Genomic DNA, 14,613 nt, shown 5'->3' with positions numbered 1-14,613 from the left:
TTATTTATTTGACAGAGAGAGATCACAAGTAGGCAGAGAGGCAGGCAGAGAGAGGAGGAAGCAGGCTCCCCGCCAAGCAGAGAGCCCGATGCGGGGCCGATCCCAGGACCCTGAGATCATGACCCTAGCAGAAGGCAGAGGCTTTAACCCACTGAGTCACCCAGGCGCCCCTCATATTAACTTTCTAATACCAGTTTGTATTAACTTTCTGCGTTCTATTCACCAAATTTTTCATTTGTACAGGATGACCCAGAGAATCTCTGCATTCACTATCAATTTTTTTAAGATGGGAACTTTTCATTGAGTTTCATTTCCCCTTTTATATACATACTTAATAAGTTGTTTAGAATAATTACTCCTTTGTATCAAACCTGCACACCTGAAATCCAAATTCCTTCACTGCTGTCTCACTGTCCACCAAATAGATGGAAAAACAGAGGATTAAATATATGATCAGCTGGACAGTGATGCATGGCTCTCAAAGAACCTCATTTTTAAAAGTTGGAAGCTCTTCTAATAGGTTCTTAATTTTCTTGTGGATAACACAAGATCCTCAACAGAATGTGATTCTCTATATAAACTGCATCTTTGCTCACTTAAATGTTTTTAATTCATAAAAATGTAAAATTTATACATAGTTCTAATGAATATTTATGCCTCATTTTACAAAAATATTTAAGATCCTATTAAGAAAGGCAAATACAACTACTCACATGTGTAACATTTACCTGAGATCTCAATTTGTTCAATAATCTACCCACGTGATCATGCATCCAAGGAATGTGGAAGAATTGGGTCTCCTTTGCTATTCATGCACACAACTTTTAGTTACATCATAAAGTGTGTTACAGAAACATCCAGAGCAAAGAAGAGAAGTTTAACTGTTTATGATCTGTTCTGAGTAAGCAGCATGACTATGATTAAATGGTGAGACTTTGAAGTTAAGTTATTTTGGATGGTTGTACAAAAGGCAGAAAATGCTGATAATCATCTCTTACTTTCTAATTCATTTTGTGGCAAAACTATTAAGACACTTCTGATTTCTATTGCCTTTCATAAAATATGCATAGAGCTTAACAAATACTCCTGAAATTAACTTCCCAACCCTGATGCAGGGCAGGCAGTATTCTTACTAAATATTAAGGGAATGATCTGGCCACATCGTGTAAAGTTGATAATAATTACAACCAAGAAATGCATACCCTAAAAATAGCATAGGGGTAAATTCAAGCTTGGAGTACAACTGAAAATTAGGGAACAGAATACCCACTACTCAAAGGGGGGGGAGCACTTTATGGTTCATTAATCCTAATTATTATAGTTAACCATCATGGAGACCACCATAAACCAGGAGTTAACAGATAAGATTACCGTGTGTTTGAATATAAAATTACAATGTAGTTTGAAACATTCAACTTCCTTTCATATTCTATTATATAGTCAAAGCCAGGATAACCTTGCTGGTTGTTAAATACAGGGCTACTTAAAGGAACACTTTTTTAAGACCAAAGATTGAAAGAGAAGAGAGGAAAAAGTATTTCAACTTGGTATTTCTAGTAACATCTAATATTAAGTATTCTATACCAAATAGCAAACATGCAAAAATTTGTTACTTTTTGAAAAATCTAAATTAAAAATTGCCAAACAAGACAGGAGAAAAATGAACATAAGGGCACTACCCTCATAATTAAAATATAAAACTCAAAGACACACATTTTTCTTCTTCCAGTTTCCAACCTACCAAGTAATTTTTACCTCCCAGTATCCATTAAAAAATGAAATTTATTTGGGAGTTCTATGAGTAATGAAGTAAGAGGTAGTGTCATAAAATCTGGCCAATTTCCCTGCAAACTTAGGAAACACTGAGAGCACATAAACTTGAGATTATGTGTAAATTACCTGCCATTCACTAACCAGAAAGAACTTAGTGTTACTAAAATATCTCTTTTGTTCCATTTAAGCACAGGAAATATTTTAGTTGGGGCTTCTTGCGCCTGATATCTTGAATTAAACATGGAAACAGATCAACTAACATTACATAACAGTATAAATAGCAATCAAAAATGCTAAGTAATTAACTTTAAGGAATTTTAAGCTTAGATTTAAGCTGTGATCAAAAAATTAAAAAGAAATATTTTATAAAACAAAATGTTTTTAGTTTTTCAAATTTCTTTTAAGTTCTGAATTCAAACAGCAATATGATTAGCTCATGTAACAAAGCAAAACTGAAATTTTAAAGTAAAACTAATGAGTTCTCTTTATAAAGTTAAATTTCAAAAAGTAAAAACATCAATGAAAAAATAATATAAATTCTTAATGCCTACATTAATATCTTAGGGAAAGAATTTTTGGCTACCTTTCTGAAGTTGTATTTTCCTACATTTCAAGGCAAAGAAACAGCATGCACAGAAAGTGACACATGTAAAGAGTTAATAATTTAGTATACGGATTTACTCCACCAATTGCAAGCATATAAAATAAAACCATGAGGTTTTACTCTGATGGTCCAGTTTTTATACTTAATATAACTTTTATAAACTATTTTATATAATTCCTTATTACTTCAAATTGTTTAAGTATACCTTACCAGTGGAAAATTACTTCCATCTATAATTTTATAAAAACTCTTACCACTAGAAGTCTGTAATATATAAGATAAACATAATAATGTTATTGATTATATAGGGTAATTTCCCACTTCTTTTTATCATTCAAATATATACTTATTACTTTTTCTATTTCTCTCAACTGTTGTCTCTTCTCACAAAACTACATACCTCTCCTTAGTACAGATAAGCGTTTTAATTTAATCCTGAAATTATTTGATTAATGTTCATGTTCTCCCCTAGATTATAATTTACTCCTGATTTATTCTCAGCATCTGCCACACTGTCTTAGAGCAAGTGATCAAAAAGTATGTGTTAATGAATGAACAATAGTAAGAACAAAAGACTGATTGTTTCTTTCATTTTTAGAAAATCTCTTCTGTTTGCTATCGGGCCTCAAAACTTGGTGACTGACTGTGAACATAACACCAGAAGACATTCCTCAAATTGCAGCTGTACATCTAAGAAATACACCATTTTTCTCTCTTTTGTATACCAATTTTGTCTCTTCAATGTATAAATTTAAGGTAATAAACTGAAAATGGAATGCATCCTTTTTTTTTTTTAAGATTTTATTTATTTATTTATTTATTTGACAGACAGATCACAAGTAGGCGGGGGGGGGGGGTGCGGGGAGGGGAGGCAGCCTCCCTGCTGAGCAGAGAGCCCGATGCAGGGCTCCATCCCAGGACCCTGGGATCATGACCTGAGCCGAAGGCAGAGGCTTTAACCAACTGAACTACCCAGGCGCCCCTGGAATGCATCATTAATAATACCTACATCCAGTATAGATTTTGAGGATCTGTTGAAATGGCTCATAATATGAACAATCAACAAAGTGACAGCCAACTTTTCATAATTAATGTAGTCAAATATTGCAGCCAGGACAATTAGCTTGTACCTGGCACAAAAAACAACACAAAAATGAATGAATAAGTGAAATTTTCTCCTCAAAAGGAACTATCTCTTCACGTGTCTGTTGCAGTACTTTGGTTCACCCAGACACAATATATATTATATATATGCATTACATGTAAATACACTGCACACAACTACATAGACACTCAAATTATTCTCAAACATGGTATGGAGGTAAACAAAAAATCAAAAAGACTACAAGATTCTAGAGCTGAAATCAATTTCAAATATAAGAATATACATGACCTAAAACCTATATCTTATATTAAACTTCTCTCTAATCCTCTATTGACAATAGACAAAGTAGTATGCCTTTCTGGAGTATTCTCACCCTACCTAATAAAGATTATAATTATTATCTCTCATATAAATGTTAGTAAACAGAAATAATAACAACTTGATTTTTCCTTTTTCCTTTATACTCCTTCTCATTCTAAAGAAAGTATTTTAAGTGGTATACCTAACAGCACTTTACAACTTAAAGGCATTTTCACATAAATTCTCACTTAAGCTAGATAGTAACCCCATAAGTTATATGGGTTAGTATTATTAGCCCTATTTTACAAATGAGGACACCAAGGGCAAAAGAAGTTAAATGAGTTGTCACAGACACAGAACTAGTAAGTAGAAAAGCCAGGACTGTAACCCAGATGTTCTGATTCCAATCTTTCACTGGACTGCAAACAGTAATAAAAAGTTAGAGATACTTGAAATGCTAGATATTAAACCAGCAGTATACCTCTGTGAAGTTTGGAAACTAGAAAAGAATAATCTGAGCCCCTCACATCATCAAAGAGATCTCACCATTTTATTCAGAATTATTTCACTATACAATGTACTAGTTAACAAAAGACTCACTAGAATAGCATCTATCTACCAACTAGAAAAAGAAATCATCATGTCATTTGTTTGTAAAAACAACAGAAGTATTTTCCTGAATCTCTCACTGATAGAATGCAATCTTTTCAATTAATTTACATTATCATTTTATATTTTTCCATGACGTTTGTTTAGACTGTCTTATTTTTCTTCTCCCTCAAACTCTAGAATTTTTTTTTAAAACTTCTAAAGGTCTAAGACAGAATAAGTTATTGCTTGATACCTTCTTGCTAACTCTTTAAAGTGTTGTACAGCTGCTAATGTATGTTTGCGCTGGCATTGCAGAGTAGAGCCTGGGGAATACAAAATCTGATTTCAGAGAAACCAGAGCTTACTTCAAAGAAAAGAGCAACTCTCCAGCTGATAAGATTTTTCCTGAAAGAAAACAACCACCAAGTAAGAAACACACTAGTGATATCTCCTGTTAGTCTTCTACAATCCTTCTCAAAACTTTTTCCCATTTATTTGATTACATACTTCCATTTCACATTTTCTCCTGTGGTGGTTTAATTTTTGTTACCTGATTTGTTTACTATAGGTTTCAGAGTGTAATCCCCACTGTTTCAAAGTACACTGAATTAGATATTTAAGACAAAAAAAAAAAAAAGAGGTAAGTAACTCCAGAATATCCTCAAAAATCACATCAGGAAGGGAAACAAACTTAAGAAATATGAAGTGGTTATTTTTCTTACAGATTTAGAATGTTACTGGGCAACAATAATTAGATAATTTCATATACTCATGCCATAAAACTTATATGTCATAACTAATTGAGTTTATATTCTTCTTCTCAGAAGAGATGAATGAAATAAACTGATAACCAAGACTATTCCATATTCTGGGAAACACCAGATTAAAGCAGGAAGAATGAAACCATATGGGTAACCTATTACATAACTGTTTTTATAGTTTACATACCTGAATAAATTTGAATTGGGAGAAAAAAAGAAAAGAAACATTCATTCGAAGGACTTCTACAATATATTACAAGCATAAAGTGACCTCTAAAGTTTGAGCTCATGGTAATAAGAGTTCTGCAAAACTGCATTTATGATAAATATTAATAATGTGATGCCAAGCTAGTAATAAATAGACTTAATGTCTCCAGACCTGAGGTTGTGTGGAGACAGAAGAAAGAACATTGAGCTGTTCTCTTCCAGTATATTACTAAAGTAATGGCTTTACAATTAGTAATATAGTAGAATACTATAATACTGGCTTTGTATTTGTATGAAAATTTACAGTTCAAAACATTTGCACCTAGATGATTTCATTCAACCCTCCCAATAACCCTCAACTCCCCATTTTACAGCTGAGAAAAAAGAGACTAAAAAGACAAGGATTTTCCAAAGATCGTGTAATCTCAGAATTGGAATATGAACCTAGAACTTGTCAGCTACGAAAATACATTTGCCTTCATCTATGTTTCAGTTTCTTCATCATTAAAATGGGAACCATTATATCTATAACATGGTTTTTCATACACTCTTCAAATATTAGTATCAATTACATGACAGGAAAAGTTAAAATGATACGTGTGTTGTAAGTATTTGGGACACTATATAAAAAAGAAAACAAAACATCCACACAAAAATATAGGGTACTACTAGCAATAAATACACTGGTCTGGGCCTAAAGAGAATCAACATCAAACCTGACAATTTAACCCACAATATTATGCTTCTTCGGGTCTCCTACAAGATATATCCGAGAATTCATGATACAGACTAGTGCAGGAATCTATTAAAGTAGAGGTAAAGTAGATTAAAACAGTTTACCAGACTATTCAAAACTATAAATTAAACAACAACAACAAAAAAAAACACTAGTTAAACGACCTTTTTCTCAGGGATAAAGATCTAAAGTCAACACATAAGAAAAATCTGCATATAGTCAAAATCTTTTTGCACAACACACACTGAAGACCAACAGATGAATTAGTTGGCTTGCATTCATATTGTATTAGAATACATATATATGTTATATATACCTGTATACATATATGTGCATGTGTATATATAATATAAAGATAGATAGATACATAGATAGATACACACACACCCCCCCTGGAAACACTCAGCCTAGCATATGTAAAAGAGCTGAAACCAACAGGAACAGAAGATTTACATTTCACATTCACTCCCAGCACAGACTGATTGAATGGAATATTTTAATTTCTTTCTTTGGCCAAATCTCGAGGTAAATGTATAATGTGAGTTCACTATGTAAGTCACTAAAATGTAAAACCTGAAGATAAATATCCACACTAACAGTCAAATGTGTGGAAATAAAGATATTCTCAAAAAACTGCCTACACTTGAATGCAAGCTGGTGCAACCACTCTGGAAAACAGCATGGAGGTTCCTCAAAAAGCTGAAAATAGGGGCGCCTGGGTGGCTCAGTGGGTTAAAGCCTCTGCCTTCAGCTCAGGTCATGATCTCAGGGTCCTGGGATCAAGCCCTGCCTCGGGCTCTCTGCTCAGCTGGGAACCTGCTTCCTCCTCTCTCTCTCTGTCTCTCTCTGCCTGCCTCTCTGTCTACTTGTGATCTGTCTGTCAAATAAATAAATAAAAATCTTAAAAAAAAAAAAAAAGCTGAAAATAGAGCTACCCTATGACCCAGCAATCACAATACTGGGTATTTACCCTAAAGATACAAATGTAGTGATCCAAAGGGGCATGTGCACCTGAATGTTTATAGCAGCGATGTCCACAATAGCCAAACTATGGAAAGAACCTAGATGTCCATCAACAGATGAATGGATAAAGAAGATGTGGTGTATATATATACAATGGAATACTATGCAGCCATCAAAAGAAATGAAATCTTGCCATTTGTGACAACATAGATGGAACTGGAGGGTATTATGCTGAGCAAAATAAGTCAATCAGAGAAAGAAAATTATAATATGATCTCCCTGATATGAGGAAGTTGAGAGGCAACGTGGGGGGTCTGGGAGGTAGGAAAGGAATAAATGAAACAAGATGGGATCAGGAGGGAGACAAACCATAAGAGACTCTTAATCTCACAAAACAAACTGAGGGTTGCTGGAGGGAGGCGGTATGGAGAGGGTGGTTGGGTTATGGACATTGGGGAACATATGTGCTATGGTGAGTGCTGTGAAGTGTGTAAACCTGGTGATTCACAGACCTGTATCCTGGGGCTAATAATACATTATATGTTAATAAAAAAATTGAAAATTATTTTTAAAAAATTGCCCACACTTTATGATGCTGAGAGGACCCTTAATTTCTATTCTGAGACTATATTTTGGTAATAAATTACTTGTTAGTCTATTTATCATACCCATTAAAGAATATGAAAGTAGGGGCACCTGAATGGCTCAGTCAGTTAAGCATCTGCCTTTGGCTCAGGTCATGAGATCCTAGGATCAGGCCCCACATTGGGCTCCCTGCTGAGTGGGGATCTGTTTCTCCCTCCTGCCCTCCCCCTACTCATGCTTGTGTGCTCTCTCTCTTTGAAATAGATAAAATCTTTTTTTAAAAAAGAATGTGAAAGTATACATAAATGTATATTAAAATTTTCAAAGGAAGACCCTCTGAAACAATGCTTTCTGTTTAGACATGCAACTTAGAACTCCATTTCTGTTGCTATTGCCCAATAATTCTTAATGACAGACATAAAGGAAAATATCCAACTTGACTACAAGAAATGTGCGATCTTTTTTACAAAAAAGGATTCTACAACTGCTACTACATAGTTTGTTCAACAGAAAACTTAAAATACAATATACTATTTGAAAAATTAGACTAAAATAACATTTAAGAAGTCAGGATGCCTGAACGGCTTAGTCAGTTAAGCGTCTGTCTTCAGCTCAGGTCATGATTCCGGGGTCCTGGGATAGAGACCCTCATCAGGCTCCCTGCTCAGCAGGGAGTTTTCTTCTCCCTCTCCCTCTACCCCTCCCCCGCACTTGTGCTCTCTCAATCACTCTCTTTCAAATAAATATAATCTTTAAAATAACATTTAAGAAGTCTAAACTAACAATTTCTAGAACATTACTCATGAGTGATGACTATGTACAAGTTGACATTTCTCCTAGATGAGGTTTTAAAAACTCTATTTATAGAAAGACAAATTGAGCATTACTGTACCTAAAGCCTCAATGTTAAGAATCATAGGGTTTTCAAGAGACAAATTCACATTTATTATTTATAGTCCTATACAGAGCCTATTAAATTCATGTGAAACACATAGAAAAGATGTGGTCTCCCTATTTACAAACTTAATTGTATATATACATATTATTATAACAGTTTACACAAGCTCAAAAAAATACAGATTATTTAAAATTTTAGTTATTAGTTGTTTCTTCTGCATAGTTTAAGATTGGATATAGATTTGTTTTGGTTAGTCTCCACTTTTCTGTCAATGAACACGTACATATTTTCCTTTTTCTAAAGAAAGAATGCCAAATAGACTTGAAAAATTTGTCAAATTGACAGTCTCATTTTCACATACTTACCATGCTCAGTTATCCCAAAGGAAAGTTTCTAACAAGTAGACTAATAAGTGAAATCTTAATAAGATCAAACAAAAAATAATTTAATTGTATTAATATTCTCCTTTTTCATCCAACAAGAAGAAATGCAGGCTAATTCTACTAAATAAAGAATACCTTCATCTAAATTAGAAACTGTTTAATCTAGGACCTATTCTTATCCCATAAACGTCAAGAAAATTTTCAAGGGTAACACAGCCCATTCTTTTTTTTTTTTTTTTTAATATTTTATTTATTTGACAGACAGAGATCACAAGCAGGCAGAGAGGCAGGAGGAAGCAGGCTCCCTGCTGAGCAGAGAGCCCGATGCGGGATTCGATCCCAGGACCCTGGGATCATGACCTGAGCCGAAGGCAGAGGCTTTAACCCACTGAGCCACCCAGGTTCCCAACACAGCCCATTCTTAAGTGGATTTGCACCAGATGTTATGGAGACTCTGATGAGCACAAGTAAGTTCTCATATTCCATCAAAAACAAAGGAAATTGTTTAAATGAGCAAAATGTAAATGGTGGTCATAACCAAAACACCAGATTAATATAGTACTCTACTTTTGTGGTAAAATAAAACTCCTACAGAGGCACCTGGGTGGCTCAGTGGGTTAAGCCTCTGCCTTTGGCTCGGGTCATAGTCTCAGGGTCCTGGGATCGAGCCCCACAAGCTCCCCACTGGGCTCTCTGCTCAGCGGAGAGCCTGCTTGCCTCTCTCTCTCTCTGCCTGCCTCTCTGCCTACTTGTGATCTCTGTCGAATAAATAAATAAAATCTCAAAAAAAAAAAAAAAAAAGCTCCTACATTTTCCCAGTCCAAAGGGGAAAAAAAGTTATGACTTTTATAATTCTTTGACCAAAATAAGAATATAAATTGCAAAATCAAGCATCTGGAAATGTCATAATACTTCATCAATAAACAGATGAGATGTTAATACTTATAAATGTTTTACATTTGTATCCTCTATATACCCCAGAGGAATAATCCAACAGTATGAATTTCCAATGTTCTATACTTTATTTATGAGTTTACATAGTGAAGATATAACTAATCCTATCTCTTTAAAAGAATGAAGAGTATGAAGGACAATTCTTATTTTTGGCTTAGTACAATTCAAAATGGAATATGAATGATAAAGAAAAAGAAAATTATATGTATGTATTCATGTGTATGGGCATATGTATATATACTGCGTGGTCTTCAGCATAGTCTGGTTAGCCTGTATTATTAATGCTAAAAATTATTTCTCACATAATGCAAATAACAGTTGGTAAAGGTGCTGTTATTATTGCTGGAGAAATAAGAAAGAAATAAAATTTCCTAAAGCAATCCTATATTAAAGGGAGGAGGCTCACCAAAGTTACTGGTAACTACAGTGATGCTGAAAGGGACCAAATGCCAACATATCTATGCTAGAAGAAAGATGAAGACATCGAGAAGTTTAAAAAAAGATTAACACAACTGATTCAGTAACACTTAGATTACAGAAAAAGTGAAGAATTTGGCAATTATCTTAACTGACAGAGACTACACCAGAAAAACTTAAAATCCTCTTTTTTCCCCCTTCATAATTTATTCACTTCAAAGAACCTACACTGTCTACTTCTCTTTTCCTGGTAGGTCAAGGCCAAAGTGATCATAGGTGAATTATTTAATCAAATGATGACTCATTTTCAACAAGAAATTAACTCATGTTATAGAGATTTTGAAGATACAGGAATCCTAGCTCTGAATTTAGAAATACTTTGTTAAAACTTCTACCTTCATTTTTATTTATGTGGATCTGTTAATATAAAATATAAAAAATAGGAGCACTTGGGTGGTTCTGTCGGTTAAGTGTCTGCCTTCTGCTCAGGTCATGATCCCAGGGTTTTGGAATCAAGCCCTGTATCAGGCTCCTTGCTCAGTGGGGAGTCTGCTTTTCCCTCTTCCTCTGCCCCCTCTGTTTGTGTGCTCTCTCGCTCAAATAAATAAAATCATATACATACATACATATATATGTGTGTGTGTGTGTGTGTGTGTATACATACATATATATGTGTGCATATATATACACATACATATATATGTGTGCGTATATATATACATACATATATATAAAAAATAAATTGTGATTTTGTAGAAAGAGGGGAAAATTATTTTCCTTCATTTTGTAGCAATATTCACAACTTTCATACTTAGCAAAACCAGTAGGTAAGCTTTATAATGGGCTTTGAAGTTTACAAAGTTCTTTTACATAAACTGGCTCAGCATGTCCCTACATTAGCCTCATATTCACTTCACAAATTAAAAACTGTGACACAAATCATTAAGTAGTTCGGCCAAAAATAAATCAAAGAACTCATAACTGACAGAATGGAATCAAGATTCCAGTATCTTTACCTTTTTTTAAGTGTTACCAATTATGCTCACTGTTTTCCATTAGATCTTAGGCATTATACATCTTATAGCTGAATATTTGGGCCTTTTTACCAACTTCTATTTCCCCCACCTCCCAGCCTCTGCTACTCTCGGTTTCTAGGAGTTTAAAGTTTGGGTTTGTTCTTTTTTAATTTTTAATTCCTCATGTAAGTGATACCATGCACTATTTGTCTTTCTTTGTCGGGTTTATTTCATAAAACATAATGCCTTGAAGGTCCATGTTGTCACAAATCAAAGGATTTCCTTATTTCTCATGATTGAATAGTATTCCATTGTGTGTATATCCACTGATGAACACCAAAAAATAATAATAAAAAAATTAAAAAGCTTTGCTACAGAAGAAATGGTCTGGACAGAGCTAAAAGCAAGGTAGGACACCAGCTGTGTATCATATAGATGATGTCCTTACTCTAAATTCTGTATCAAACTTGCTTCTGGTCTAAAATGGCAACACAGGTGGACCCTGAACTCATCAACTCCTATGGACTCAGCTAATCTCCAACTATACATAAGGCAATTCACTCTGAAAGATATCCAAAAACTAGCTGAAAAGTACACAGCAATACATGGAAACACATGGAACACATGGAAACAGGTCTTGGCACTCCCTCTAGTATTTGGAACAACAAAGAACAAATAAGGTAGATTAGACAATCAGGAAGATTTTTTTTTTTAAAGATTTTATTTATTTATTTGTCAGAGAGAGAGAGAGCGAGCGAGCGAGCACAGGCAGAGTGGCAGAGGGAGAAGCAGGCTCCCTGCGGAGCAAGGAGCCCGATGCGGGACTCGATCCCAGGACGCTGGGATCATGACCTGAGCCGAAGGCAGCCGCTTAACCAACTGAGCCACCCAGGTGCCCCGACAATCAGGAAGATTTGAGAGATAACCAAAGAGCTTGAGCCAGGCTGAACAGTAAAGTTCCTTTCTTACACAAGACCATTCTGTCAAGACTGGGAGAGGGGGCTGTTTTATTAAGTGTTGCAATCCAATAAAGAAAACCAAGGAAACTGAAGAAAAAATAATGTGTTCCCAAAAAAAAAAAAAAAAACTCACAAAAAAGAGGTTAACGAAACAGAGATGAGTTATCTACTCAAGAAAGATTTAAAAATAACAGTCATAAAGATCCTCACCAAGGCCCCAAGAATAATGCTTAAACAAAATGAGAATTTCAACAAAGAGAGAATATAAGAAAGTATTCAATCAACGTAATACACCATATTAACAAAAGAAAGGGCAAGAACTATATGAACCTCTCAATAGATGCAGAAATCCTTTATTGATAAAAACCTTCAAGAAAGCAGGGATAGAATGTCACAATGCTTCATATATAGGCCATATATCATATAGGCCATACACAAAAAACACACAGTTAATATCATTCACAAGCTTTTCCCCTAAGGTCAGGAACACAACAGGGATGTTCACTCTCACCACTCTTGTTCAACATAGTACTGGAAGTCCTAGCCTCAGCAGTCAGAAAACAAAAAGAAAAAAAAAGGCATCCAAATTGGCAAGGAAGAAGTCAAACTTTAACTCTTTGCAGATGATATGATACTTTACATGGAAAACTTGAGAGATGGGACACCTGGGTGGCTCAGTCAGTTTACCATCCAACTCTGGATTTCAGTCCAGGTCATTATCTCAGGATCATGAGACTGAACCCTGCATCAGGCTCCATGCTGGGTGTGAAGCCTGCTTGGGATTCTCTTTCTCCCTCCCCATCTACCCTTCCCCCATTCTCTTTCTCCTGAAAGAAAGAAAGAAAGAAAGAAAGGAGAAAACCTTAAAGACTCCACCAAAAAACTACTAGAACTGATATATGAATTTAGCATATAGGATATAAAATCAACATATACAAACCTGTTGCATTCCTATACACCAATAATGAAGCAGCCAAAAAAGAAATCAAGGAATCAATCCCATTTGCAATTGCACCAAAACTAAAAGGCAGACTATTGGATGGGAAAAGATATTTGCAAATGACACATCTGATAAAGAGTTAGTTTCCAAGATCTATAAATAACTTAGCAAACTCAAGACCCAAAAAACAAACAATCCAGTTGAGAAATGGGCAGAAGACATGAACAGACATTTTTCCAAAGATCCAGATGGCTGATAGACAGATGAAAAGATACTCAACATCACTCATCCACAGAGAAATAAAAATCAAAACCATGATGAGATACCACCTCACACAGTCAGAATGGCTAAAATGAACAACACAAGAAACAACAGGTGTTGGTGAGGATGCTGAGAAAGGGGAAACATCCGGCACTGTTGGTGGGAATGCAAACTGGTGCAGATACTATAGAAAACAGTATGGCGTTTCTTCAAAAAGTTAAAAATAGAACCCTATGACCCAACAATTCACTACTAGGTATTTACCCAAAGGATACAAAGGATACAAACAATACAGATTCGAAGGGGTACATGCACCCCAATGTTTACAGCAGCATTACCAACAACAGTCAAACTACGGAAAGAGTCCAAGTGTCCCTCAACTGATGAATGGATAAAGAAGATGTGGCATATATATACAATGCAGTATTACTCAGCCATCAAAAAGAATGAAATCTTGCCATTTGCAAGAGCATGAATGGAACTAGACAGTATTATACTAGGCAAAATAAGTCAGAGAAAGACAAATACCATATGATTCCATTCATATGTGGAATTTAAGGAAAAAACAGATGAACACGGGGAAAAAAGAAAAATAAAATAAGATAAAAGCAGAGAGAGACTTTCTGTGCTTGCACTAGCAGTAGTGACAGCAGGTCACCCTTGACATGTAGAATGATGCCAGTGAGTTCATGGACCTGTCTGTGCAGTGGAAATGCTCTGCCAGCAAAAGCATCATTGGCACCAAGGACCACATGTCCATCCAGATGAATGTGCCCAAGGATGACAAGATGATAGACAGGTTCAACAGCCAGTTCAAAACCTACGCTACTGTGGGGTCATTTGCAGGATGGGTGAATCCGATGACTCCATCCTCCGACTGGCCAAGGCTGATGGCATCATTTCGAAGAACTTCTGACATGAGGAGATCACAGATGTGGGATATTTGTCATAAATAATAGTAAAACCAAAAAAAAGAGAGAGAGAGAGAGAGGCAAACCATAAAAGACTCTTAACTATAGAGAACAAACTGAGGGTTGCTGGAGGGGAGGTGGGTGGGGGGATGGGCAAAATAGGTGATGGGCATAAAGGAGGACACTTGTGATGAGCAGCAGATGTTATATGTAAGTAATGAATCCCTAAATTCTACTCCTGAAACCATT

At 35.3% G+C, this 14,613-nt stretch overlaps 1 pseudogene across 1 annotated transcript in view; it reads left to right on the top strand.

Moving 5' to 3' along the window:
• Positions 1-14,369, top strand: part of LOC308343293 (small ribosomal subunit protein eS21-like) — a 79,437-nt pseudogene extending 65,068 nt beyond the window's left edge. The window contains exon 2 of the transcript in view: positions 14,125-14,369. The product of the transcript in view is annotated as a small ribosomal subunit protein eS21-like (transcript). The remainder of the gene's footprint in view (positions 1-14,124) is intronic.
• The last annotated feature ends 244 nt before the right edge of the window (positions 14,370-14,613 follow it).

This window comes from Martes martes, assembly GCF_963455335.1.
Source record: "Martes martes genome assembly, chromosome: 5".
In the NCBI taxonomy this organism is placed as follows: domain Eukaryota; kingdom Metazoa; phylum Chordata; class Mammalia; order Carnivora; family Mustelidae; genus Martes; species Martes martes.
The sequence above is the reverse complement of the archived record's forward strand: the minus strand, read 5'-3'. Positions and strand labels throughout refer to the sequence as shown.